The 27374-nt window shown below is 38.8% G+C and overlaps 1 long non-coding RNA gene across 8 annotated transcripts in view; it reads left to right on the forward strand.

Moving 5' to 3' along the window:
* Positions 1-27374, forward strand: part of LOC121885250 — a 98911-nt gene that overhangs the window by 38860 nt on the left and 32677 nt on the right. For 6 of the 8 annotated variants that reach the window (XR_006092510.1, XR_006092508.1, XR_006092515.1 and 3 more), the window contains exon 2: positions 5520-5648. The exons of 1 other annotated variant lie outside the window; for it this stretch is intronic. This is a non-coding gene — a long non-coding RNA (uncharacterized LOC121885250). Of the gene's footprint in view, positions 1-5519; positions 5649-17297; positions 17357-27374 lie in introns of those variants that run through there. One more of the 8 variants, XR_006092511.1, reaches the window with a different exon arrangement.

A 27374-nucleotide genomic window follows, 5' to 3' on the forward strand; every position in this document is an offset into this window, starting at 1 on the left:
ACCAAACATACTGCAGTGTTCTTGTCAATTTTTTGCCCAGAATAAGGCAACAAGTAAAGTCATGTTTCTCATTCAGCAGATAAATGGAACTGGGAGTTACTGGGTTAGTGAGTCACCGTTCCTTGTTGTTCTGTTGTCTCGTTTTCCCTCGCCCACTCATTGACTACTTGAGTATTCGTGAATGCCTCTGAAGATGTCGGGATATTGTCCCGCCCACAACTCAACAGAGTATGATTGGTTAAGACAACTGTCAAAATCAAATTAAGTTTATAATGATGACCTAGAAATTATTATTATTTCAGTGAATAAAAATAAGAAGAAATTATAAAGTATTCACTGAATACCTTGAAGGCCCAGATGGTTCTCCTCTGGTCTTTACACTTTCTTTTGCCATGAAAAATTACGCAGTGCAAACTGTACTATAACCAACATAAATTTATGCTGACCACAACCACAGTTCTCTCTCAAACTCACCATCTTTTTGAGCCTAAAAAGGGTGAGTATCTAAAACTAAAGAGATGGGCTGAGTATCACTTCAGTTTTACTGCCACTAATTGAGTGCTATTAAACCAAATCACCCTTCAAACAAGCGCAAAATGTGTGTATACAGTACTTTAACAGACACACCGCTGTGATAATTGCCTACATCGAACGACACTCAGGAGAGAGAACAATAACTTATCAGCAGGTCTTTGACTTACCCTGATCTGTACTAAAAAGCGCTTGTAATATTCCCATAAAATTCTTATACTGCCTGTGTTTTCCCCAGGTATCCACCTCCAAAGAGAAATCATGACAAGATGCTGCTAATATTTAATAGTTTCTTTATTTATTTTTCCTAAAAAAATAGACCTGAAGTACAAAGAAAATGGAACGGTGAGTAAAATGACTCTGTATGTCATCTGCAACATGAAACATAGCTAACTTCATCCAACATATGGGTGACAAAATGTCAAATAAGAGTATGTTAAAGGCTCATATTCATGTATTTCTACCTGTGTCTTCCTCAACATCTGTGAAACACTCTTTTGTTTGTGTTTCACAACTCCAACTGCTTTACTTTGAGTGTTTCATAATCTGTGTTGTATGAATTTAGATTTTACACGAGACAAAACAACACTGAGTGTTGCAGACACTTAAAAGAAAAGAGGCACAGAGAGAATTGACAACATTCGTACGCCCACTGCCATAAGCACTTATCAAACAGAGCAAACAGAGTGACACCGGCACAAAGGCTGACACGGGTGAATTAACCTTTTGTTTCAGAGGAGACTGAGGAAATGGCAGATTTTAAGAGATGGTGTCTTGACTGCAGCCGCTATTGTCAAAACATTCAACTTCTACCGCAGACCTATTCCACTGAATCTGACCTCTTCGTTCACACACACCAGAGCAACAAATCTGCACTTTAAATTCACAGCATGGACTGTTGAAGATAGAGCTCCCATACTCTCCTCTCAAAACAAACTCGTCTGAAAAGTCAAGCACACAATGTAAATAGCGTTACTTACTGAGTCCTTAGTAGTTCTAAAGCCTCTTGATTTTGTCCTCTAACACATCACACTCTAATGTAAGGGCAAAAGAAAGTATTTGAAAAGCTGCACTGATGTAAACAAGTCGTAATTAGCTCAATATTGAAGCAGCCGTTTGGTTCCTCTTCAAACATTGTAGCTGATTAAGAACCATATTTTCTAATGATAAAAAAGGGAAATGCAGGCATCCAACATAGAGTTTGAAAATGTTTGAAAACGGGAGGATAACTTGTGTGTCCTTGTTTCAAACAATAAGTTGACAAAAAAGACTGTTGTGGTCCACAGCTGCACCATTTTCCAGTCAGTTTCTATTGAAAGATAAACTCCATATAGATGCTACCCTGGACAAAAATATATTTATAGAACAATATTTCAGTTTCATTTCTTTGCTTAGTTGTCATTCAGTTGTCATCACATGAAGAATTGCAGGCATTTCAGTATTTAACAATGTTTTCCTTTTGAAGATTTCATTAGAAGCAATTTGAAGCACTTATATTTTAGTCCCATTATTCTATGTACAATTTGAAGCTAAGGCCTGTGTATTATTCTCCGCCACCCTGCCAGGGAACAGCACCATGAGCAGACGGGCAGGAGAAACGTTCTCTGATGCTAATCTCTTGACGGGTGGTGTTGCTGCTGCTCCTTCCATGTTTGCTTTTGCTAACAAGCAGAGCAGCCTCTCCCTTTTCCAGTGTCGGTTTTGCATTCATCGGAGGATCCGCCTTCTGTTCCTCTCTGTCTGTGTTCTGCCTCTCCCTCCCATTACTGCTACCCACTGAAGCCATTCGTTCACTGTATACACCAACATGAACTCATCTACCGGTCATTGCCGTATATGCTTCTGTCCACCTCACTGGGTATATACTGTACTGTAGGTGAATGCCATACAGCAGTAAGATTCATCAGTAGCAATACTGCTAAATTAGTCAGTTACTTACCACAACAGATAATTGACAACAATTTTGATAAGCAATTAAGCTATTTATTAAGCAAAAATACCATTTTCTATGAGTTCTTTTTGACTGTTGGCTGGAGAAAAAAAACAATTGTGAGGATTTGTGATAGACATTTTTTCACTGTTTTCAAGCATTCTATATTTAATTAAAATATGCAGTTGGAAGATTAATCAATCATGAAAACTGTCACTACACGCAGCCATTGTAACAAGGAATCTGCAAAACACAATCCTCAGTATACCATTTAATTGGGTATAAAACTACTCCACATTTTTAAGGTAATTTACATCCTTATTAACTATTGTAAACACACTTAAGTGGAGGCGGAATACACAACATCTAACATCCTAACATCCACAGCAGAGCAGGTGGAGGAAACGTGGTGTAGAAGGGTAAAAAGGAGAGTAGTAGGAAGAAAGATGAGCTTCAGAACAGAAGCTGAAAGAGAGCGAGTGGGGAAGCAGACAAACGATAAGAGCCCAAGACAGAACAAGACAGAAAGACTGGGATTCTTCTTTGCTCATCAGTGAAGGTCAACAGCCTGCTGTCCCTACAGAAAGCAGCTCTCACTGCTGGTTGTCTCTGCACTTGTTTCTGAACAGGACGCCAGCTGAGGGCCTTTTTCTGTATTTGATGTCGCACGAATAAACAAAAAAACAAAACAAAACAATAAAAAAAAAACCCCCAAAAAACAGGTGGCTGAAATCAAGAGCTCCAACTTCTGAAAACAGTGTTGAAAGTGAGGTGAGTTTGTTGAAATCCCTATATGGGCATTTGTTAAATGTCAGTGCTACAGCCAAGCCTGTCGTTGTATATTTGTGTGTGTGAGAGAGTGTTTGTTTGTGACAACGGGAGATAAAGAGAAAGAGAGAATGCTACAGCAAACAGCAAACTGGGGAGAAATACTGTTGCTGCCACAATAATATAAGGCTTTTTATGATTTTTTGACATGTGAAACCACGCATAGATAATTTGCTTAAAAACACAGATAGTAGAATCTGAAAAAAAAAGATTCATTCAGATTAAAGAACAGATATGACAAGAAAGTTATTTTGAATTTGTTGTGCTGCTCTGCTGATTCTGCTTTTTGGATGTCGCTTCCAAAATGAATGTGAACTGTAACAGCACGTCTCCTGAGCTTCTGCGATTGGAAACTTCTGGGTTCACTTTTCATCAGATGAAATTCGGTGATTGGATTTTGCTCTGGCTGATTCCAGATCATTACAACTTTGATTTTATTCTCATAGTTTTAGCCAACTTGTCTAATGGTTGCAAAAACAAAGTACTCACCAACAGTCACAGGGATATGAAACATGCCTGCAGCTATCAATATTAGTCATATTATCTGTGTTTTATTGTTCAGTACAAATAATTAAGAAAATCACGATGTTGAGCCATAGCATCAGCTTTTGGCTCCTTTTTTTTTGCATTGTTGCCACATTTCCAAATCTCAGTGATGAACTTGGTTAGTACACCATCATTATTGCCGCTAGGAATTAAGACTGAAACTATGAAAATAATGAGACCCAAGATGCCGAGTTGGCTTTTATAAAACAAAAAGGCTGATTAGGTTTTGTTGTTTTGTTGTCCGGTTATGAATCATAAATATATTGATTTCTTGATTGTTCAAACAAAGACTCGCATTTGGCCATTCACACTACTTGATTATCCAAAAGTTTGTTTTGAGGAGTCGCTTAAACTCCGATCAATCTCTTAGGATTACTCAAGTCTTAATTGCTTTCCGTAACCTCATTTATAGAGCAGCCTGAATGTGCTGAGATTTCTGGCTTTCAAAGTCAGTTAATGGCCTTTGTTTTGATTTAGTATACTACATGTCTATTGATAAGCAATCTTCTGGTATCCACACTATTGTATCACTAACTGTTCAGTAATGGAAGGTGGTACTATGAACGGGAAACAACTTGAAACCAAGAGAATAATTTTACTTTATACTATTGCATAAAATAGTTCTGTGATTATCTCTTCATTAGTCATTTGTCTTTACTGTTCGGGTCATCTGCAGGGCAACATCCCACTAGAGGAAGGAGAGAGATAGATGGGTACTGTGGCAGAGACTCGTTTGAGAGGACATAACACAATTTCTGTTGATCACAAGTAAAAGTTGATAGATTTCACACATAATGTAGCACAACTGTAACAATTTTTTTGCTTATGAACTTTTAACATGACAAAGAATATCGTTATAGTGACAGCATGTTGGTAACAAATTCACTAATACCAGAATCTAGAGAACCAGTTATTATATGGTGTCCTGCTACAGCACCACCATCACTGTGCAATCAATAGCATCTGACAACAATGGTAACTATGGTTACACAGTAGGAAGGGTGGGCTACTGACACATCAGTAAAGTACAAGAGTAGACACGTAATCAGTGATCTGTGCTGACAACCAGTATGAGTGCAGGTGGATTCATCAGGGTATAGATTGTTTCATCCTCTGATGAATCTCAGTGCATGTAGTGAGAGTGAACAGGGGGGGGATGATGAGTTGAGAGCAAATCTATTATGATGCTTGTAATTTAAAACCTGCACTTTTCAACCATAGCGCAGCTTTTTCAACAGAGAAGATGAGAATTTAATCCTATTTCTCTGACATTTCTAAGTCATCCAGGTTATCTAGAGGTACTTAGTCAAAGGAAACTGGACTTGTAGAAATAATGACACCTATAAGAAGGGTAAAACATCCTCAAAACAGCAAGTTCGCTTGCCCTTAGGCTAATAATTCCAGTGATAATAATACTGTTTTTTTAAAGCAATATAATGCAAGGACAACATCAGCCTTAGGGGTTCCATCGTTGATTACCATTGGAGAGCATTTAGTTTCTAATTATCCTTTAATTCTTGAATTCTATCATTGTTCTAGTGCAGTGATTTGGAGTCAGTTTTCACCAGACATACCACCTCAATGATTGAGACTATCCTTTACTTCCCTTTAGAAAATGTCCTCATGCAGAGTTTAAAACATGCAGAGTAAGACTCCATCCATTCAATTTTCCACCATTTACCAGGTTGCGGTGACAGCAGACTGAGCAAGGAAACCCTACCGATGTCCTACCAGCTGGACGTTCCCAGACACCCTGGAGATTTGTATCCGCAATCTCATTCGTTCAGTCATCACTCAAAGCTTGGGGCCAAAGGTAAGGGTTGGAACATAGACTGACTGGTAAATTGAGAGTTTAGCTTTCCTGCGTTACCTCTTACGCTGCCCTCAACCTCACGCTCCACCCTCACTTGTGAACAAGACCCCAAGATACTTGAACTCTTTCTCTTGGGGCAGCAACTCCCTCCCACCCCAGAGGGAGCAGTCCACCATTTTCCACCAGAGAACCATGGCCTCAGAAGAGAAAGACTGAGTTCAAGATTTATTATCATTAATGTTTTAACTGTGTGATCCACCTGATGTTCTTATATGAACTCTATATCAAACATCGTCTGTGTGAGAGCTGATGTAGCTCAGAAAGTTCAGACGGCTCAGCTGGTTTGCTAACAGATGTTTTGGTCTCAAATCCTGTCTGCATACTCACAGCTGGAGTGCAGGACTTTTGTCTCTCCCTTCTGGCAGTGAGAGTAAAGGGAGGCACTCAGCTGTGATTGCCTGAGTACAAAGACGTTACTAGGACAAGGGGAGGACATTTCTCTTTGTTTGATAACTTAATCAGCATGTCATTTTTGTGGTCAGCATATGTTTTTCAGTATATGAAAAACTCAAGACAGAGACTCATCAGCCAGACATTTCTCCGTTCCTTGTTAAAGAGCGGCTGAGATTGATACTAAAATGAGAATTGCCGGTCCACCTTAAAAGTCAGTCCACCTTAAGTGAGCCCGGTCAAGTTAAGCTAACACTTTGTTGCTAACTTTGGGGTTAACCCCCTTCGATAGATGAGTATTTTCTTTGTTTTGAGGAGATGCAGCATTTATCAACTGACAGGCTGTACTGTACATTTACTGCCAGATTGACAACTTACTGCTAAACCTTTCCTCTGCTCCGCTCGCGCAACTACACACACACATTCACACACACATACACGCACTGCCTTATTCCTTAATGGAGCTACGCTGCTCTTGTACCTTTCACGTATATGTCCTTTGAAGAACGAAGAGAGGGAAGATGACTAAAAAAATCCACAATAACGTAGGGTGTTATTGTGCTCGCACAGTGTGTGAGTGAAAATCATTAGTAGCTCGTTGATATTAATGATCGTCTGAAATTTTAGCAGCGGTGCTCATAATTTTGCAGTGGAGGTGCACCGAATGAATATAGGGGGAACACTGTCATTGTAGCATGTATGATATTGTCTAGCCTACAATGCTGCCATGGTATTGATTTTTTTTCTCACCGCACAAATTAGTGAAGCCATTCAAATCGTTGCGGTAACCGCTATAAAAAATATTTTAAACCTCAGATATTATAAAAGAAATGGTTCTTAAATATTTTATTGGCCCGAATGTGAGGCTACCCTGATTTTAAGATGATCCCCCCTCTTTCCCAGACCTGTTTTTTGGAAAAGTACTTTTTGAATATAACTTACGCCATGGTCAAATATTATTTTCTCCAGTAGTTAGCATTTATAATACTGCCTGTTTGTCTTTTTGAGCTCCTTATCATCTGTCACAGTGGAATTTGGCAGCTTGACATATTCCGCTTCTGCAGTAAAGATGTCGGAAGACGCTTCAGACTCGTTATGAATTTATTTCCTCCGTGACAGAAAAACACATTACACAAGCCTTCAGAAATTCCTGCAGGTTTAACTGGACTAACAAAACACTTTTAGTGCTGACTGACTCTAACACACTCACTATAAACAGACTTTAAGACACTCGCTAGCCTAGCAACATTAATGCTACAAACAACCTGTAGGAGTCAGTTTTACACTGGTACTCAAAAAGAACACCTGATGTTGTGAACACGTAATTGTCTAGAGGAGCATCTGTATTTTTGACAACAATAAAAATCATACCTTTGGGATTTCTAAAGACCCTGGTATACTGTAATACCTTGCCAAGGCCTACTGACCACAACAATTTACAGTAAATGAGGTCGTCTTGCAACAATGACTTTGCTCAGAAAATGCTTCCAGTAACAGATGAAAAGAAAATATGCTATTGATTATGTACCTCTATCCATCCATGTATAAAATTGCAATTAACAACCAAACTACAGTGTTTGTGTTGCAAATTGTTCTTCCTGATGAGATTGTTTTAGCGATTGTTCATCAAATTTTCACTCATTTTTTAAAATTAATTTTGATCTAATTCCTTTTCTTTTTTTTCTTTAAATCCCCCCCAAAAATAGAATCACTACATATAGCCTAGTCTAGTATCTCGCTGAGAATATGCTGCTCTCATTGGTGAAGACTACTATAATTGTAGTGGCTTGAGCCGCTTTCAGTAGATGTCTGCAACTGAATTGAAGAGAAAATTACACTTCTGGTACATTTGTGTGTGTGTATTTTTTCATTCTGTTATTAAAAAGGGACGTGTATGTGTGTTTGAACTGTGTGTGTGTGTCTGTGACTGCAATCCTAAGGCATACGACTTTGCTTAAATGTGTCTTATCTTTGTGACCTGTCTCTGATCTATTTTGTGTGCGCATGTGTTAATTTTCACATGCTTGTGTGTGTGTGTGCCTGTCATTCTATATACCCATATGAACATGTGTTATATGGTCAGAGGATGGAAGTAGCTCACTTAACAAATGTGTGTGGGTCGCCTGTGCTCTTGGAGTTCTGTGTGTGGTGTGGTTTCAGACGGAAAGCAGCTCTCTCTTTTGCGCCTGTGTGTGTGTGTGTCTGAACGTGTCTGTGTGTGGTGTGGTCACAGGCTGAAAAGAGCCTCAGTTCACATGGGAACAAATGACAGGATGAAGTGAGCCTATCTGTAAAAAGATGAAGGAAACCAAACTAGTAAAAACACACGTAGGAATTAGAGCTGAAGCCTTGCCAGACCTCCCACAGAGATTTCACTGCAGCGTCAGATGGTCAGTTGATGGTCACCAGTTTTTACTCTGCGTCTCCTCAACAGTAATGAGCCACCACAGCAATTTGAATACCACCACTGCTTCAAAATATGTGACATAAAAGAAGTCATTGCAGACCAAATTTGGGACTGGTACCAAACAACACCGGGGAAATGTGGAACAAACAAAAACAACCAAATTACCCTCATTCACCACTGTTAGTGTCTAAATCATGAGCCAAGCAACAAACTCACCAAATAGTAGGGTTACTAAATCATTCTGACCAAATTCCTAGAGATTTGTATTGTCAAGAAAGGGTCTTGACAATAAAATGCAAACACTGTGCCAAAGACGAAGCTCATTATAACTGTCACACAATGGCACAGACACACTCACTTAGTATTTATCCCTCTCTAGCACTCTCTTTCTCTGTCTCATACACACAAACACATATACCATTTCATCCTGCTTCAGTAATGTAACTTCGGCGAGAAGAATTGAATAAATTACTACAAATCTGGAATTGACTTTCTTTCCTCCTCACAGAAACTGAGAGAGAAGAAAGACAATATTTTATCTCCAAAATTCCCATTTCCTCTTCAACTCTCCCTTCAACATATTGCACAGACGAATGACACATCTTTGCTGTCCAATTAAAACCATGTATCTCCAAAATGCCAACTTTTTGTGAAATAAGACAAACATCCTTGTTTTAAACTTCATACTGAACTTTTTTTTTAGAGATTCCATTCCTAAAATGTATAAGAACATTTTCTCAACCCATCTAAAATCAATGAATCATTCAGTTAATCTGAACACTTAAAAATCGCCATATACACTGTTTTAAATTAACAGAGACACCATACTACTGAAAAAAAATGATGGGAGTCAGACGACAGACCACATATGATATGATATGCTGTAGCCTATACACACTTGACCAATACACTTGACGAAATCACTTCACCATGTAGTATGTTAGATATTATTATAATAAAACACTATATGTAATGAACCATACACTCACCAGCCACTTCAACTACAACAGCTTAGCAGCAGTCAACAAAAACTGAACTGAACTCATAAAGGTAGAATTTATAGCAGAGCTGTTGTATTGGATTGCATCAGATTGCACAAGTGTTCCTAATAAAGTGGCCAGGGAGTGTATAATGGGCTTGTTATGTAATATGACAATTACACCAATGGGGCATTATTTTACAAAAAAATAAAACAAATCACTTCATTGACTTTATTGACTACTGTGTACCATTAGAGAGGCAGCTCAACCAAATCTTCCCGGTGGCGTCAAATTTTATTAGGTTAGAAGATACTCCCATTGAGACCTCTGGTGCCACCTCAATAAATTAAAGTTAATTTTCTTTATTCAATGCACACAGTCCTTTGCAGAGTTATTGGAAGCAAGACTTGCACTCAAGGTGCAATATGATCATTTTTCTCTCAACATCCCCCAGCATGAAAATCCGAAGGATTTCCACTCTATAAGAGAAAATAAAGTTTTAATCATAATTCAGCAATGGAGAGCTCGCACAGACTGGAGAGAGCACTATCTGGCTCCATTTGCAGTTCCCTGCAGTTAGAAGAAGTGGCGATCAGTGGCCAACACAGAAGCAGAGTAGTTTCCGTTGTCTGCTACAGCTCAGGAGTGGTCTGGCTGACCTCACGTTGTTCTTTTTTATTCACCTATCTGCCTATTTCTATTATCATTGAGTTGACAGGTACATCATTCCTCTGGGAGACATGGAGACACTGAAAATCACAGATGACCAAAACTGTAAACTACAATTCTTTACACATGTAAAACCTGCCCACATTTTTTGTGTATTTTTAGTCCTTTTTCCAGACTAGCACCTTTTAAATTGATTTTTTTATAGGTATTTGTATCAGAGAGTTTATCCTGATTGTATTTTAGGTCAGGAGCGTATAGCCACTATCGAGGAGACCAAAGTCATGTATGTATTGTTTTAGAAAATTTTGAGGTTTTAACGAAACCCAAAGGTGCAACCTCAAAAGTACAGTCATACACAAATTAGACATGATGGGTTTAATTGCTAATTCAAACATTTTTTAGACTCAGTATCTACTGTATTTGCTCTTGCTTACTTACTCTTATTTAGAACAACTGCACTCTGGCTCAGAAATGATGCACCTTCCACATGAGAATGGATAAAAGAAGAATATGAATTGTCTTAACTGTCTTTGTTGCCATGTGTGAAGACAAGGTAGGTGTTGGCACAAGATTAGCTGCATATGAAGGGAGGGTCTTCCACTCCTCTAAATTAGATCAGCCAGGCATATCCACATTCTTGTACAGATGGTCTTGGAGCTGCTCTGTTGGAGCAGTTGGGGGTTAAGTTTGTTGTCCAAGGGCACCTTCACAGTGAGCACTCAGGGAAGAAAAATCATAAGTATTTTCTTCCTTTTGAACAGATTTTTTTCCCAGTTGGTTTTTAGCTGGTAAACTTCTGGGCAAGAGGTCTGTGTACGCCTTAAGGCAGCTGCTTCATTACTTCTGTTCAGCGATCTGAACCATGTATGATCTCAATGACACATCATTTTCAAATGTAAAGCAGCAGGGCAGCACTGGAACTGAGGGGATTCAGCCCAAAGTCAGTAGATTCAGATTTAATCACTCTCCGAAGATGAACATTGTCCAAGATTGCTGCCTGCTATCTCTTAATCTGAATGCAGCTTTTGTTAGAGGCTTTTACCGTGTGTGACCTTGTTGTTGAGGGGAGGACTTGCTTAGAGAGGAGGCAAAATAATGACTCTTGAATCAGTAATTGTTCTGGCAAAGAGAAGTGTGGAAGAAGAGGGTGTAAGCTGATATGAAATGAAATATATGCAAGGGAATGAAGGTTAAATGTTTGTGTGTGTGGGGGTGGAGGGTGGGGGTTCCCTGTAGGCCGCATAGGCTCATAGGGTCATCAGGACATGCTAGAGCATTGATGGGTGTGGTGGAGTGGCGTGTATGTGGAGAGCATTAGAGTTAGAGAAAATGGAAAGGCAAAAGCCATCCGGGCTGCAGTACAAAAAAGAAGAAGATGATAAACGTGCCAGGGAGAAAGGTATGCAATTTTGAACAAAAGGAAAGGATGAAGAAAAACAATAACCGTTGCTAAGCAATTGCAGATATGGTCCTACAATCTAAACTAAAAAAATACTCATATTGGAGAAAAATGGACATGTAATCGTTTACCAAAAAGTGTAAATGTTCCCACCCCTAGGCCAAATACACTAAAATGCAAATGCTTAATAACTTAATAATTGCTAATCTACATTTAAGAAATGGAAATGATTCTAATATTGATAATACATGCTTTTGTTGGAGTCATTCCTATGTTCCCAGGGTCCTATGTTCCCTAGATTTATATAGTACATAATGGAAACATGAAAAAGTTGTTCCCCAGCTCTGTATTTGCTTAATATGACATGGGCTATAATAGGAACTTGTCAAAGGGGTTTTCTGTTCACTAGCAGTGCTGTATGGCTCTCAATAGGCCAACACTTGTTTTTGAATCAAACTCTCATCCTTCACATCTGTCTTCTAACTGATATAAATAAACATGACATCATGATAAGTGAAGGCTGGAACATGTTTGTACTTAACATTTTGTTCCTTTTTTGACCGTTTACTTGATTTAATAGGCTACAGTCTTTCTTCACTTTGAGTAAACATTTCACTATTGTTAATGCTGATGTTCAAATACATTCATAATAATGAGATCATGCCTATCAGGTTATTATTTTCATTCTACCACAATGTTTTGTCCGGTATAATATTTTTTTTGTTTTGTTTTGGGGTTTTTTTTTTGTTTTTTTTTTGTTTTGTCTAGGGCACTGAATGTGCTAGGTCTGGCCCTGGTTAAATTATAGTCACTCCAGTGTGTGATTAGGGGTTACTGTCCAGTATATACTGGAGAAAGGGAAGAAACAGAACTGAAAGATAGATAGAGTGCTATGTCATCTACCTACAATCAAAATACTGTGTACTTTTGTACTGGGAAAGAAGGGTACAATAAAATCACTTTTTGTGCTCTCTTATGCCTTTTGGCTAAAACACAATGGTGAAAATATTTGTCTTATCACTTGTATTACAGGGTCTAACATAGGTTGTTTGTCGTCCTGCATACAGCATTGTAGCAAGCAGAGCCACTGAAATGCCTTGTTAAAAGGGCCTTCAGCAAGAGACAAAAAGCAAAACTATTTTGTCCAGTCTTTTCAGTTATTAAAAGAAAAATAGAAAAAAGACTCAAGCAAACTAAGAACATCATCTATTTCACAATTCCTGTGCAGCATCTAGAGAAAACACTGCAAAATGAGAAAACACAACCAAATACAGTTTGTTGATTTTTTTGTTGTTGTTGTTTGTTTTTGTTTTGTTTTGTTCTGTTTTGTTTTATTGTTGTTGTTTTTTTATTTTCTAGTTGCAGGACTAGTAATCAGCAAAAGGCTAAGGCTAGGTTAATTAAAAATATCTGCAAAAATATCATGCAATCAGGATGTTAAAACTAAAAAACTTACATCATAAGCTTATTTTCCAACGTCATTGATTGTAAGTTGACCCAAGTAACTTCATGAGCAATAAACCATGGAAAGAATTGGTGTGTCCGAGAAATGTCCAGGCATGTTCATCACTTTTTAGAGTCCCCTGGAAACAGTATTATAAGCCATTAATCCAAAGTGCTTAACAAAACAAGAGAAAAACAAACAAAAACCGTTTGATCACAGTACAATAAAACATTAGCAATGATGCGAGTAAAGTCAACCCAAATTAAAATCCAAATTAAAAAGATAGGTCATTAATTTCCTTTTAAAAATTCCAGGGGAGTTTGATGTTCTAAGATCCATGGGGAGGCTGTTCCACAGTTTAGGACCATAAAAACAGAAAACAGCCTCACCAGATTTCTTGTTGAACACTTTAGGAATTTATAAAATAACAGCAGTGGAAGATCTGAGATTTCTTGTTGGGACATAAAATAAAAGGCAGTTGCTGATATATGAAGGTCATAGATTATATAAGACTGTGTAGACAAGCAAAATAAATTCTAAAAGATACAGGTATCCAGTGCTGTGATGCGAGCAGAGGGGTGATGTGATCTTTTTATGTATTGGTCAAAATCCTGGCTGCAGTGTTCTTAATTAACTGTAATTTTCATAGGGACTTTTTAGGGAGACCAGTAAAAAGAGAGTTGCAATAATCTAAGTGGCTTGTAAATAAAAGCACGTATCAGCATTTCAGCAACATTCTGAGTTGAAAATGGTCAAATTCTGGCAATGTTCCTCAGATGAAAAAGTGATGTTTTTGCAACCTTAACAAAATGGCTAATAAAATTAAGATCAGAGTCTAAAATCACTCCTAGGTCTGTAACATGTGTTTTAATTTGCTTGGACATGCTAGCAAACACTGACTTTAATTTCTGCCTTTCTGCTTTCGGACCTACAAGTATCATCTGTTGTCATACTAAAGGATGTCATAGGTGGAGGATCACCCACCAGTAGATCCCAAACAGTTGATTCATCTGTATTTATAATACTGGATCTAATGGTGCCAATTTTTTTCTTTAAACCATGATGTAAATTTCACTTAAGAACCTGAAGCTTGATCATTTAAACTGAAAGCCAGAGATGGTTTCAAACGAGTATTGATCGTGGAGAAGAGGACTTTGGGGTTCTGTTTGTTTTCAAGAATGATTTTTGAGAAATGGGTTTGTCTTTTCTATTCTGTCTCTTGGCCCTGCGACAGTTTCTTTTTAGCTGACAAATAGCAGCAGTTTTCCAAGGTAATTTGTAGGGCTGTAGTTTGCTGGTTGACTGGTCAATTAGTTGGTCGATATGCTCTCGTCCAACTAAATTCTCATTGGTCGAATAATGTCCATGTTATTTTCATAAGGAGAAAAGTGCTACATCAAGTGCTACAACAATAGCTTTTCAGGAGTAATCCATTATTTCCTGCGGCGGGAGGGACAGACTAACAAATTACCTGTGAAAACGGGGGTGTATTCAAAACACCCTCGTTGTTTTCACATCTTTGAACTCGCCCAACCTAATGGAGACTGCTGGGTCTAACTGTACTCAATGTTTATCGACCGTACTGAACGTTTACTGAATCTGTGTTTCTCCATAATGATAACAACGAGAACCCCTGCCAGGCCAAAAAAAATATTTTTTAATATTTGATGAATGAATATCCATTCATTCGGAAATTGACAGCGTTTGGGAGTCTCTGTGCAACCTCTGTCGTTGCCTGGGAAACTATTGGTATGGTAGTGGCTCCGTTAAGGAGTATGTTTGCGTAGCGAGTGGGAAAGAGCAAGTTGCAGAGAAGTGACGGTGGATGCGAGCGGGGCAGAGGAAAAGGTTAGTAGTAAGTTGTCAGTACAGTACAGTCAGTTAATAAATACTAAAAAGTCACGTCTGTTGTTTCCCCAAATGCTGGAAAAGTAAAGGGGGTTAGCTCCAAAGTTAGCAACAATGGGGTAGCCTAACCTGAAGACACAAAACAGAGAAATACAGAACAGAGAAATGTGTGGCTGCCGAGTTTACTGTGCACTCTGTCCCGTTACATTCCCCCCACCCCCGCGCACGACTAATCGAGTAGTTGAAGATTATGTACGATTTTAGTCGACCAAGATTTTCTTTGGTTGACTACAGCCCTAGTAATTTGTGGGCTACCTGTCTTTTTTTAATTCTCGGAGCAACAGTGTCATAGAAGACTTCAATTTATTATTAAAACCATGCACTAGATCATCAATTGAGCAAGCACTGGATGGAGGAAAAGTATTCATTATATCTAAAAGTCCAGTTGTAGCATTGTCATCAAGGATTTGCTTTACAACAACAGTCTCATGACACTGTTTTGATGCAGACATAGTAGCATTCAAAAATACAGAAATGATCAGAAACAGAAACATTGGTGATTTCTGAGATATCTATTTCAATTCTCCTTGAATGACCAAATCTAATGTATTCCTGTGATTGTAGGTGGCTCTCTTTCATATTGCACAAGACCAAAACAGGCCAGAACATCTAAAATTTCCATATCCTTTGAATCAGCAGTGTCATTGACATGAAAATGTCAAAATCGCCAAGTAAAATAATCCTGTCATAACTTGTAAGAACCATCAACATGAAATCAGAAAACTCAGATAAAAAGTTGGTGTTGTGCTTTGGGGATTGATAGATAGTCACAGCTAGTATAGACTGCTAAGCTTTAATAAGCAAAGCTAAGTATTCAAAGCTTAAAAAGTCTCCAAAACAACACTTGGAGCAAGTGAAGTTATTAGAAAAGATACTGGCATCTCCTCCTCCTTTTTTATCTTGTCTACATGAGCACTATAATTTAGAGGAGATGATTCTATTAATATGTGAGAGGCAGAGGAAAGCCAACATTCAGTAAAAAAAAACAAAAAAAAAAAACATGTTGAGAGATAAAATCATTAATAAAAAAACTCTTACTAGACAGAGATCTTATATTCAAGGTTTTTCACAAGGTTCTCTGGATTCCTGTAATAATGATGCACATGTGTGGCGTTTTCCTTTTTGATGCAATGGGAAATACCAACAGGAATTGGGAAAGTGTTACATAAATTAACGGAATGAGGGGAAATAGATGAGGGAGCTATAATAGCAGGTCCGTGCCTGTTATACACACTAATTAAATTAGCGGAACTGATCTGGCAGGGGCTCAACCCTGGAGGACATTGAATACTGGGGGACCATTCACCTGAGGAGAGCAAGAGGCTTGACCAGAAATGGGCAGGTGCATGTGAATGGCTAGGGAGCAGTGGAGCATGTGAATGCTGTAAACAGTAAGATATGTTTTGCCATTAGCATGTGAGAGCTGGCTCTATTTGTGTGAAGGCCATCTCTCCAGTAAAGCTGTCTACGCTCCCAAAACAAGTTAAAATTGTCGATGAAAGCCACATCGTAATCGCTGCAAGCCGATGACAGCTAGGTGTGTAGGCTCAGCAGATGACTGAAGCAACCCCCTCGACCAAGAGTTGGGAATGGTCCAGAGATGTAAGCGTGGCAGTTCTGTGTCTCCAGGACCTTCAAAAAAATGGATGAAGTCCAGTTTAAGCACTTCCGACTTCATTTGGGATGTCATTTGCTCCCATATGGACTACAGTCAGCTCTAATTTTGGACGGTCCTGTATAACCCCTGGAATTCTGCTGGCTATTTCCTGTACCCTTGCACCAGGAAAACAGTACGTTTTCGCTGTCTTCATCCTGATATTTCAGACTATGGAGTCTCCTATGACTGCAGTTGTGTAGCGGGATAGTGTGGGAGCTTTACTGGAACTGGCTTCTATGCCAAGGGACGGCAGGGATGAGGATGGAGGTGTCCGATGCGCCGCAGGATACGATGGAGAACACCCTGGGGTCCCTTTGCGGAGCCGGAGAGACTGCCGGGGGGAAAGCAGGCTTCCTTCAGGGTACTGATCCAACTGTTTGGCCTGTGGTGTCCATAGATGAAGGAGATCCTCTTAGTGAAGGAAAATCCTGTTCATCCAGGACGTTATTTGTTGTCCAGCTGGATATCCTGGGATGGCATGATGGAACATGAACTCTTTTTTTCTGTGTTTGCTCTTACGGACAGTGGTCCAGGGCTCCATTTGCTGCGAGTTAGAACTAACCGGAGCCTTCAGTCTAGCACCCAAGGATCTCCAGGGATCTCCAGCCAGAGGAGCTGGTTCAGAGCGTGGCAAAGTCGAGTCAAGTTCCCCTAGAACTGCAATAGCATTAGCAGGGCCAATGCTAAATAGGGATTTGAGGAGCTGTTAGCCTTCTTTAATCTAATAAAGGGTGTATATTCTTTGTTCCAGTTCAGCGATTTTCTGGCTAAGACAGAGACACCCAGGCAGAGAGGTAAGTGGTGACATGTTAGTGTAACACCGTATTTGGTGTAATAATACCAATCCCACAGGTGTATGGTTTCTCCATGTGTCTGCCTCTGTAACACATAGCCTCAGTCACTCAAGTGTACAATACACGACCAAGATAAGTTACACTAGACCACTGCCAGGAGCTGAGTTGTCCTCAGAGGTCTCCGCCACTCCAAAATGAACCAGTGATTAAAACCGGTAAAAACACTGTATAAAAAAGTTTCTTGTTAAAAATCAGTCAATGCTGTTCCCCTGCCCCTGCCGCAAATGTTTGCTCAGCTTGTATCTCTGAACACTTAAAATCTAGATGTCCAATGACTAAGATACAGTTAAAAACAACTGAGGTCTAACAAATGAAAAAATATGGTTTAAAACGGGATCAAAGGTCAATTTACGGGAGCGTTTCTGGCAGGCAATCACAACATCGACACATTTGCAGTCCTCTTACAAGATCTCCTACAAATTCTACAAAACAATTTGTAACCGTGTGCCGTGTCTCACATCAGTTTCAACTTGTATTCACACCAAAACTAAAACCAACATTTGTATTCTCTTTATTAATCTTTCCCTTTCCAGCACAAACAAAGTGTTGATTATGTGGTTACTTAATGCCCTGCAGGCTCAGCCACAAACAGAGCAATAAACAGAAACAACCCTACGAACAAGCCTCTTGATGCAAACAGTCATCTAGCCATTATTACACATTATTTGTATTGATGTGTGACTTGCAGCATTTCTGTGTATGGTTGTATTTGCAGCATATTTCTATAGTTGGATGTGCTTTCTCAAATTCCAGTGTGTTTCTTTATTAGTGCAACTTGTTATCTTAAGTTGTGGTCTACCTATCCAAAAGATAGTTTTATGAAGTGTTACAAGAGTAAATTAAAATACACCATCAAGTCAAACATGATGTGAAAAGTGAAGTGAAAAGTTGAGCTCATATGTGGGATCCACTCCATCGTATGCTTGAAAGAAAACCCCACAGGTCAACATCTGATTAAATTTTATTGCTTAAGATTAAGAATGTGTTTGAGAGATTTAGAGGGAACAGCATTATGAAGGAATGTAATAGAGAAGAGGTAAAGTTAGCTCAAGAGTATCTCTCGAATAACTAGATGAGAGGTGAAATAGGTTACCTTATTGTTATCCACTTTTGTTTTGGAGACAAATTTTATAACAAAACCCCAAGGCTAGATCAGCTCAGAAGAGAAGGCTGCACTTGTTGTTCACCATTGATGGTGTTCAAAGACTTTCAAGGGGTCCAAATTTATTCAGTTCAGTTAAGCTTTTTTATATAATTTTAGAGGAATATTGAGTTATACAATATAAGCAATTCACTTCAGGTTAGCCTCTGTTAGCACCACAGCAGTCATATCGTTATTCCTTCTCTGCATGAGAAGGAATACATGGTGACAAAAGTTTGGGGGAGTAATGGAGATTTGAACTATCTTCCAAAACTTTCTTTTTAAACTAGCTATACACTGTGACATCTTGAAAAGGGTCGCAACATGCAATGATACGTTTATCAGGTAACCAGTGTTAGTTTTACAAATTCCTCCTGCAGGGTTTCAAAGTTAATTGAAGGGCCACATTTTCTTTAAAACCTTTATTGAAAACTGAAAAAAAAGCTGTTACGCTGTTAATTTGGACCATTTGACACTTACAGGCTCCTCTGACGATAGGAGAATCATTTCACACCATGAATAATTTAGCCATAATAGACTTAGTGTGATGAATAATTTCTTCACATGTCCATAGTTAAAGTCTGTTAAATCATTTTCTACACAGTTCATCAGCCCTTTGTGTGTATGTGTTTGTGTGTCTTGATCATCCAGGATCAGCAGTGGTTAAAGGTTTGTTGATAAGATGGAAATGTTTTGATGCTTGTAGCATTGATAAAAAGGTTTTTTAACTGGCTTTAATGAAGAGTCAAACAGGTTTTCTATTTAGTCTTCTCGCTCTTTCTGTTACTTCTTCACCTCATGCCACCCTCCTTTTTTAACTGTCCCTTCATCAATCACTTACTATATACACATCTTTCTTATCAGGTGCTGAGTCCAAGGCTTTGTGGTGATTTCTGCTCCCTAAGGACTTACAACACTGTATATGCTCGATATTCTTTTTTACTCTTGAGTCCTTGGGAAGGGGAAATTACAATTTTTCTACAACCTTAACAAAGTAGTATTGGTTGCCTAACCTTAACCCAACCTCAACCACAGTGGTAGCAGGTGGGAAAATGCTTCTAAGAATCATGTTTCTTTTCTTTTTTCTTATCTTTTTTGGGAAAGCATTTACTAATTTTGACACATTTCTTTCCACATGCACCTACTCTTGACAGCCGTCTAGAGTGGCAGGTCATCGTTGTAATTTGTGGTCAGTAAGTTAAAGGTGGATTATGCTTGAAAAGAACTTGTTGGTATATTCCCACACTTGAAAGCAGTGTGAGAAGCCAGTGAGATGAGAGAGAGACGAGATGTGATAATCGTTTAAATATGGGGATAATGGCGTGCATTTGCAGGCAGTCTCTTCTGGAAGGCATTCATAGTGTTTCACTTCATTGTTATACACATCAAACGTACCAGGAATAGGTGTGTAAATAATGATGAAAAGAGAGCAGAAAGGTTCAAACCCTGCTGACTATGTCACCTCTGCACAGCTGGCTGTGAATGTCAGATCGTCGGTTTTGGAAAGTTACAGAAATTGTGGGATGAAGCCTCACCAGTTCGGACATCAGAAAGGTGTGTGGGGGGGGGGGAGTTTCTGAAGTTGTTTGACACTTCTGATGAAGCATACTGGCAGGTTTAAAGTTGTGTTGACAGGTTCTAATGGTCAATAATCAGCCTGATTCATTGGTCTGATATTTTACTTTTACCAGTCTCTCTAAATACTTTGTCGAGACTCCTTTGTCAAGCTACATAATATTTCTGAAGACACATTAATGCTTGTTGTTTGTTTTCGCATTTGGATCACATTCAATAACATTATTCTTACTCTTTTAACTGCACTCTATTCGATTTTTTTCCCCCTTGCCCTGCTGCTCTTTCTGTTTCTATTTCCCTTCCTCTCTTTCCTTGCGTCCCCTTCTGCCAGAGCCATAATTTATCAATTACAAAGCAACAAACCTCTGCCAATTGTATCATTATTGTTTATATTCTGACTACAGATTGAGGCAGGGTGACTGAGAGAAACAGTTCCTGTAAATGTGCATAATACTCCCAAATCTGCAAAAAATGTTGGCTGAAGATCAGACCAAGATATTAATTGGGCATATGGTGAGGAACTGCCACCTTGCACCGCTCCGTCACACACTCAGCAGACAGCTGGACGCTGGGTGGCTGATGTGCACTCTTGCCCACATATGGACATGCAGATGTGACTCTACTGTGTGACATGACATTACCGCATGCTGCCACTGTGTCACATTTTCTATTTTAAGTCCAGATAAAACGGCATTTCGAGAGCGTCTGACGTCCGTATCGTGACGTAAGTGGGCGTGTCATAATGAATCTCTGTGATTTGTGAATTTTGATTTAAGAATACAAAATCCAATCATGTTTATGTTTTCTGGCTTATATTGTAAATAGGTACAAATTATGATCAGGGATGTGATCTAAAAGGGTTAAAAAGGCATTTTTCATTTCATCTCGACTTTAAGATAAATATACAGGTCATTTTTACTATTGAAATCAGATAATTGCAGCTAGATTCAGCTTCTTCATGAGGTTTCTTAAAACTCAAGCCCCTCATTTGTAGCTAACTGACTCCTCATAGGATTTGAACAGCTGTTATTGTGTGGGTACAGAGAGAAAAAAAGGGTAAAGAAATATAAGGATTTTGGATACATACATTAAAACAGACAGGGGATCTAAAATAAAGTGTGTTTCTTCCCTAAAGAAATGAAATTTCACAAAGTGAAAGGAGAAGCGAGGGACTCTCCCACCCCTCCCCTACCCCCCAGAATGTCATGCATCACAGTAAATCCCATGTTGCCTGGCAGGTTGTGTTTTGGCTCTCTTGAAATGTCTGCATATCATTCTTTGTGTTTGGAAATACCACATTATCATGAGCATAATGGCAGCAAGGCAAGAAAAAAACAAAAGTATTTTCAAGACACCCTGCAGATACTGAGAGAAAGTGAGTGCTGTGTTAAAGTATGGCAGCCACATATATAACTTGTACTTAACTATACTGTGGAAAGCACAGCGCAGTACATTTTAGATTGTCTTGGAATGACTGAATAAGAATTATTTTATCTTACCATTTCAATTTGATCTCCATCACTCCAGTAGTTATAATGTAGCCCTTTTTTTAAATGCTGGAGATAGACATCTTTCACTGCAATTACTTAAGTAATAACTCACACATTGTACATGCACTTTCAATTAATATAGAGTCAATTCCTTTTCCCTAAATTAAGTAGTGACGATTAATCTCATTAAATTACCATGGTTACCCAAGAACTGACATTATAGGACGATGCAGAAAAAGTTGAAATATGATTAAACTCTGTTTAAAGATTGCCAGGTTTTTTAAGGCATTAAGATGTAAAAGATAAGTGTGTAATGTATCTTTTTGATACATGAGAAAGTCACTGACTCTCTGATCTTTTTATTCCAACAAATCACATCCAATAAAGGAGAAAAAAATACATTTTATCTTATTTTACATTGAGTTAGGACTCAACTCCAGAAGTCTTATCATCTTATCTTCCCAGAACTGCCTGGCCTCAACAAACGTGTGCTTCTTGGCTAAGTGTATAAAAGATGGTATTAATTACATGTCAATATAGACACCTGTGCCCACATGCCTCTCATATTTACTGAACAGTTGAAACATGCAAAGGAATTCATAGTTAAGCAGCAGAGATTGATTTTTTGGCAAAGACTTCAAAAAAAACACTCAATTCATTATTTTATTTGATAATGAAGAAGGATTTCTGAGCAAACACAAGAAGAAGGAAACAGGTGGACCACAACAGGAGACGGTCTTTGGCAGGGGAGACATTCCTGGCTGAAGTTTTAAGAGAAATGATTGTGGAGCTGACCACACACACACATACACACACAAATACAAACACATGTAGCTGTCTCTGAAGGGCTGCTTGTATTCAGAGCTGTCCGGAAAGAGACTAAAATGCAAATGAGTCATATAAGTGATAAATTACTTCAATTAAGAAAAGCAAATACATTTTAACAAGTAAATATCAAATGAACATATGCTCAGATATGAAGGAACAGAAAAGAAGTGTTTTGTGGGTAGTTGCCAAGCTACTGTGCATAAATCTGGTTTGTAATTGATATTCAGAGAAGGGAGATTTCGAGTTGAAAGGAAGAGACAACAGAAAGGAGAGGAGTAATGTTTAGAGGAGGGAGGAGTGTGAATGGAATGATGGCGTGATGGCAGAAGAGTGACACTTGAATATAGCACAGTTAGGAGAACACACACTGCGGTGCTATTTTGCCGCATGCCAGTCACACACACACAGACACACACTCACGTAAATGCCCACACAAATATTTCCTGCGACACACACACACACAAAGTCATTCAGTTCTACAAGCAAGGCCTCATGCAACAATGTGCTTTTTTTTATTTGAACTTTTTTGCATTCCTATTATATTGAAGTCAGTCAGACATAGTCAGCAGTGACAGTACAGATCGGGGAGGACAGAGGGGATGTGACATGGAATAAATTCACGCAAGGTTTGAGCTAAAATGATGCAAGTTCATTGTAAGTGCCAATCCAGCATTCACTTCTCTTACAGAATATGAATTGATCAAAATAGAAAAGAAAAAAAAAAATAGAGATGATCCACCTATTTGTAAGTCTCTGCTTTTTTTTGTAAGTGTTTTAGATCAAATAGTTCAAACCTTATTCCATAATTCTGACAAATTCCTGTATTTTCTCTCTAGCAAATTGCTGCAAAACATGCTGAAGCTAAGGGGTGAAAAGTGAGGCGTAGTTTTAAAATGCAGGGAGAACATGTAGCAGAAAGAAAACATGATTTTTTTCTAATGAAAATGCATTTGATTTTCAGCTTGTAGGTGGTTATGGCCAGGAAGGCACTTTGTGTCTTATCGTGTGTCTTCAGTCATTAGGCCCTGCTGCCAGGATGCAATTCACTATTTGAGCACTTGCACTACACAGAGTAACAAAGCCACCAGGTCCAACCGCTGAATAAAATCTCCCTTTTTTCTTTTTTTTTTTTTGCTGAACTTGTTGTGAGAGCTGTAAATATTCATGGATATGTCACAATGGGGATGTTGGATTGCTGTGCGGCTGACTGTGCTGAGACTGTGAATATGGCTGTGCATGTTAAACTAGTACAACTGACTCAAAAGTGCAATACCGAACGCACCTCGTATAGCTTAACTAATATCATGATATCCTCTGTGGCCGTACTGCAACTCTCTTAGAAGGCCCTTTAGCATATTTGCCCCCCAGTGCTGGACATCATAGTTTTGTAATCAAGGTTACCACTGGCACAGTTTGCAAAGTACGTAGATGTTAAGTTAATATCAAAATAATAATGTGCAGAGCAGGGGTAACTGCCCTGATTATCGTAATTAACTGTAATTAAACAGGCAGTGGCTGTTTGACATCTAGTCACAACATCATGTTGTAACTTAAAATATGTCTTTTAACCAATTTTAGAAGAAATGTTAACTGAATCTTATCCTGTCATAGATCATATTCAGGATATATTATGTCCAGGTTACTGATCACTGTGTGCTGTGACTGTAAAAATTCCCATGAGCCTCCTCACAAATCATTATCAGTAGACGTTTTTCACGGCAGATATTTTGACATGTCAAAGCAGGAAAAGCACAGGTGGAACTGATGACATTAACGATGGTTCTGTCCCAATCAATTGTCCAAGGAAGCCACACTGGTGAACCATCATGCACAGTTTGGAGAATCTAAATGAGATTCAGCCATGATTAATTTTATTATTAATTGCACCTGTGCTTTTCCCGCGGTGACATGTCAAAATGTCTATTGAGTTATCTCAGCAATTGGAGGATGAACCACCGTCGCAGTTTAACACTGTCTTGTGGAATTAGCTTCTCAGTAATCCAGCACAGCATCTGGCTTTCACTCCTTAAATGTATATTATCATGTCATTTATCATCATATTTGTTTTTCTGATGAGCATATGCATCAAAGGAGTTGCTCAAGCAAATACACCAGACAGTGCTCAGAGACCAATATATGCATTTATATGCATCATCTGTCCATCTATTTGTTTTCCCAATATGCAACCAATTTGCAACAGCAGATAGGTTTGGAGAAAATGTAATGCTGCCTGGATTATGTTTTCTGCTCTAACATAATGTCGTAAAATGTTAGTACATTTTAGTGAAATGTTCACTGACAACATATTTCATTTGTTTTCGGGTAAAATATGCAATCTTGCCATACAATCCATCCTCTTGTAGCAAATACAGCATTATTGGACTTTTTTATGGTGATATTTAGACACTGAATGCAGCATTTGGTTAAAGATAAAGAGGCCTTAGCAAGAGGCTTTTGTGAGCAGATGGTTCATTTATAGACAGACAACAGTTCAAACTCACAATCATGCCAATTTAGAATCACCAGTACTTGACCCATGTCTTTGGAGAAAAGTGGGCAGCCCAGGAGAAACTCACATAGACACTATTCATGCCAGAAAACTTTTTTTCACTCGGATGAAATGGGCTCAGAGCTGGGATGACGTTTCTTTCCACAACAACCATTAAATCTTTATACAAAATCTGACAGTTGATCTCCGCCTTTCAAGAAACTCATTCCACCGACACCTGCTTCACCACTTTTTTATATTTTGCAGATGGTAGTAAAAAGGAAGCCAAGGATAAAGCTTTTCTTTTTTCTGTCTTTCTTTTTGGTAGGGCGGCAGTTTTTTAAATTTATAGAAAGCTTTTGATACAGTCAAAATGAAGAGCCACTGGCAGGCCCGGTTGTACGAGGTTGCAAAAGCACACATTGCACCCTCAGTTTAATATTCTGCACCCTCAGTGGAAACTTACCATAACAAAAACATCAGCGTAAATTTCCAAATAGGTGTTATTTGGATAAACTGACCACATATTGGGAATCTAAATAGTTACTTTCTCGCCTGAAAAAATATTAAACTTAATAAAGCGACATTAACAGTCCCACAGAGAATGTAAATGGCTGTTTGCTCACTCAATCATTGATGGTCAGTCACTCACATAGGTGTAATGTTTTGACATGCGGCCAGGAAACCGTATAGCTAAACATATGACTCAACTCTGAATTTTCAATCATCCTACAAAACGTCTGCGTAAAAGGTAGTGTTAGTTACTCATTAATGCTGCATACATTCGTAGTAACTTACACAGTGTTATGTTTCATAGCATCTTTGTGCTAATTTTAGCTCAGACAAATGTATCCATTAAGCTAGCAGCACTAGACCTGAGGGCAGGTGAGTCTGTATTTTACGTACATGTCGCACCTTCAGTAAGCAAAGTGAGGTATGTAACATTTGGTTATGTGTATAAATGGTCACGAAAATTGAACACTATAAAAAATGTTAATATGCAGTGTTATTCAGTGTTGCTTTGTCATAGGCTACCCGTGTCTGTCATCTTTGTCTTCTGTTTACGCAGGATTAGCATGTTAGGCTAACAGTCCATCAGCTGTGTGACTTTATATCCGCACCGTGACGTCTCTCTGAGCACACAGACTCTGTAAACACAGCTGTCACCTGCCCAGCATGCTGCTGTTAAACTGGAAACACTGTAGCTACACCTTATTTTTATAAAATCTGTGGGCTACACACAGCACAGCACGCAGATGCTAACGATGCTAGCCATGCTAACTAGTTGCTAGCTGCCGTGCAGGCTGGTAAAATGGATCTATAGCGTCTCCTTGTATCCGTGAGTTGGAGCTCCTGTCAGTGTCGGAGCCTCTGTGTGAGACACTTCGGTCGGTAAATGTGTTTTTAAAACTTATTGTGGGACTGGCTCATTCTCTGAGAGTCAGACATTTGAGGTTATAGGGTTGGTCTGTGGCCAGTCCAGCCAAAAAGTTAATCTGAGCCCTGCAACACCTACACTATTTTTCATTGCTGTTGCCGTCCCACACTGTAGCAACTAGAGCACCCCCACTAATTTCAGATGCTCCCAAAGTCATTTTGTTCTGGAACCAGGCCTGGCCACTGGCTTTCACAAAGCTGTTGATGGAGATGGATGAGCTTATATATAAAGGACAGGAAACAAGTTATGGATTTGGTGAGTCTGTCTCAGCTAAAAACACAGTACACAGTAGGGTCAGTACTTTGTCTCTTGTAAAGTACAGTCAGAAATTAGTAGGACAGCGACACATTTTTCATTGTTTTGGCTGTGGACTCCAGCGCCCTGGATTTGAAATGAAACAACGACTGAGGTTAAACTGCTGACTTTAGTGCTGACTTCAGCTTTTAAGGGTGTTTGAGGATGTTCACATCCATATTGAGAAAACAGTGTAGAAACTATAGCCTTTCTCATACATAGTACCCTGATTTTAGGATAATGTAGCAGGACTGTGAGTCTTGATATGCAGACAGCAGACAACAGAGGAGATTGAGTTAGTTTAAGGTAGCTAGGTGGGCCTATAAACTAAACTAATAAACTCTATTTCATGATTGTATCATGATTTCTTCACGTTTCTCCAAGCTCTCTATAACAGCACATTCTGGCAACAGTCAACTGTCACTTTAATGATAATGCAAAACAGCATGCTTTATCATTTTTGGATGCAAGTAATGTGATAATTGCTCTGATAGGATGCCGACAGAGACTGCAGAGCTGCTATCAGTGAAAAGATTAGGGAGGATTTTGTCCAGCGTCACTTATGTTTGGGTACTTTTGTGAGCAGATGGTCGCATATTTAACTGCGAGATAACTGTTAAATCTATTCATTTTAGTAATATGTGCAAGCAGATGACACACACAGCCACATGAGTATACTTTTTTTCTCTTTTCACTCTTCACTT

The sequence above is a fragment of the Thunnus maccoyii genome, chromosome 19, assembly GCF_910596095.1.
Source record: "Thunnus maccoyii chromosome 19, fThuMac1.1, whole genome shotgun sequence".
Lineage (NCBI taxonomy): Eukaryota > Metazoa > Chordata > Actinopteri > Scombriformes > Scombridae > Thunnus > Thunnus maccoyii.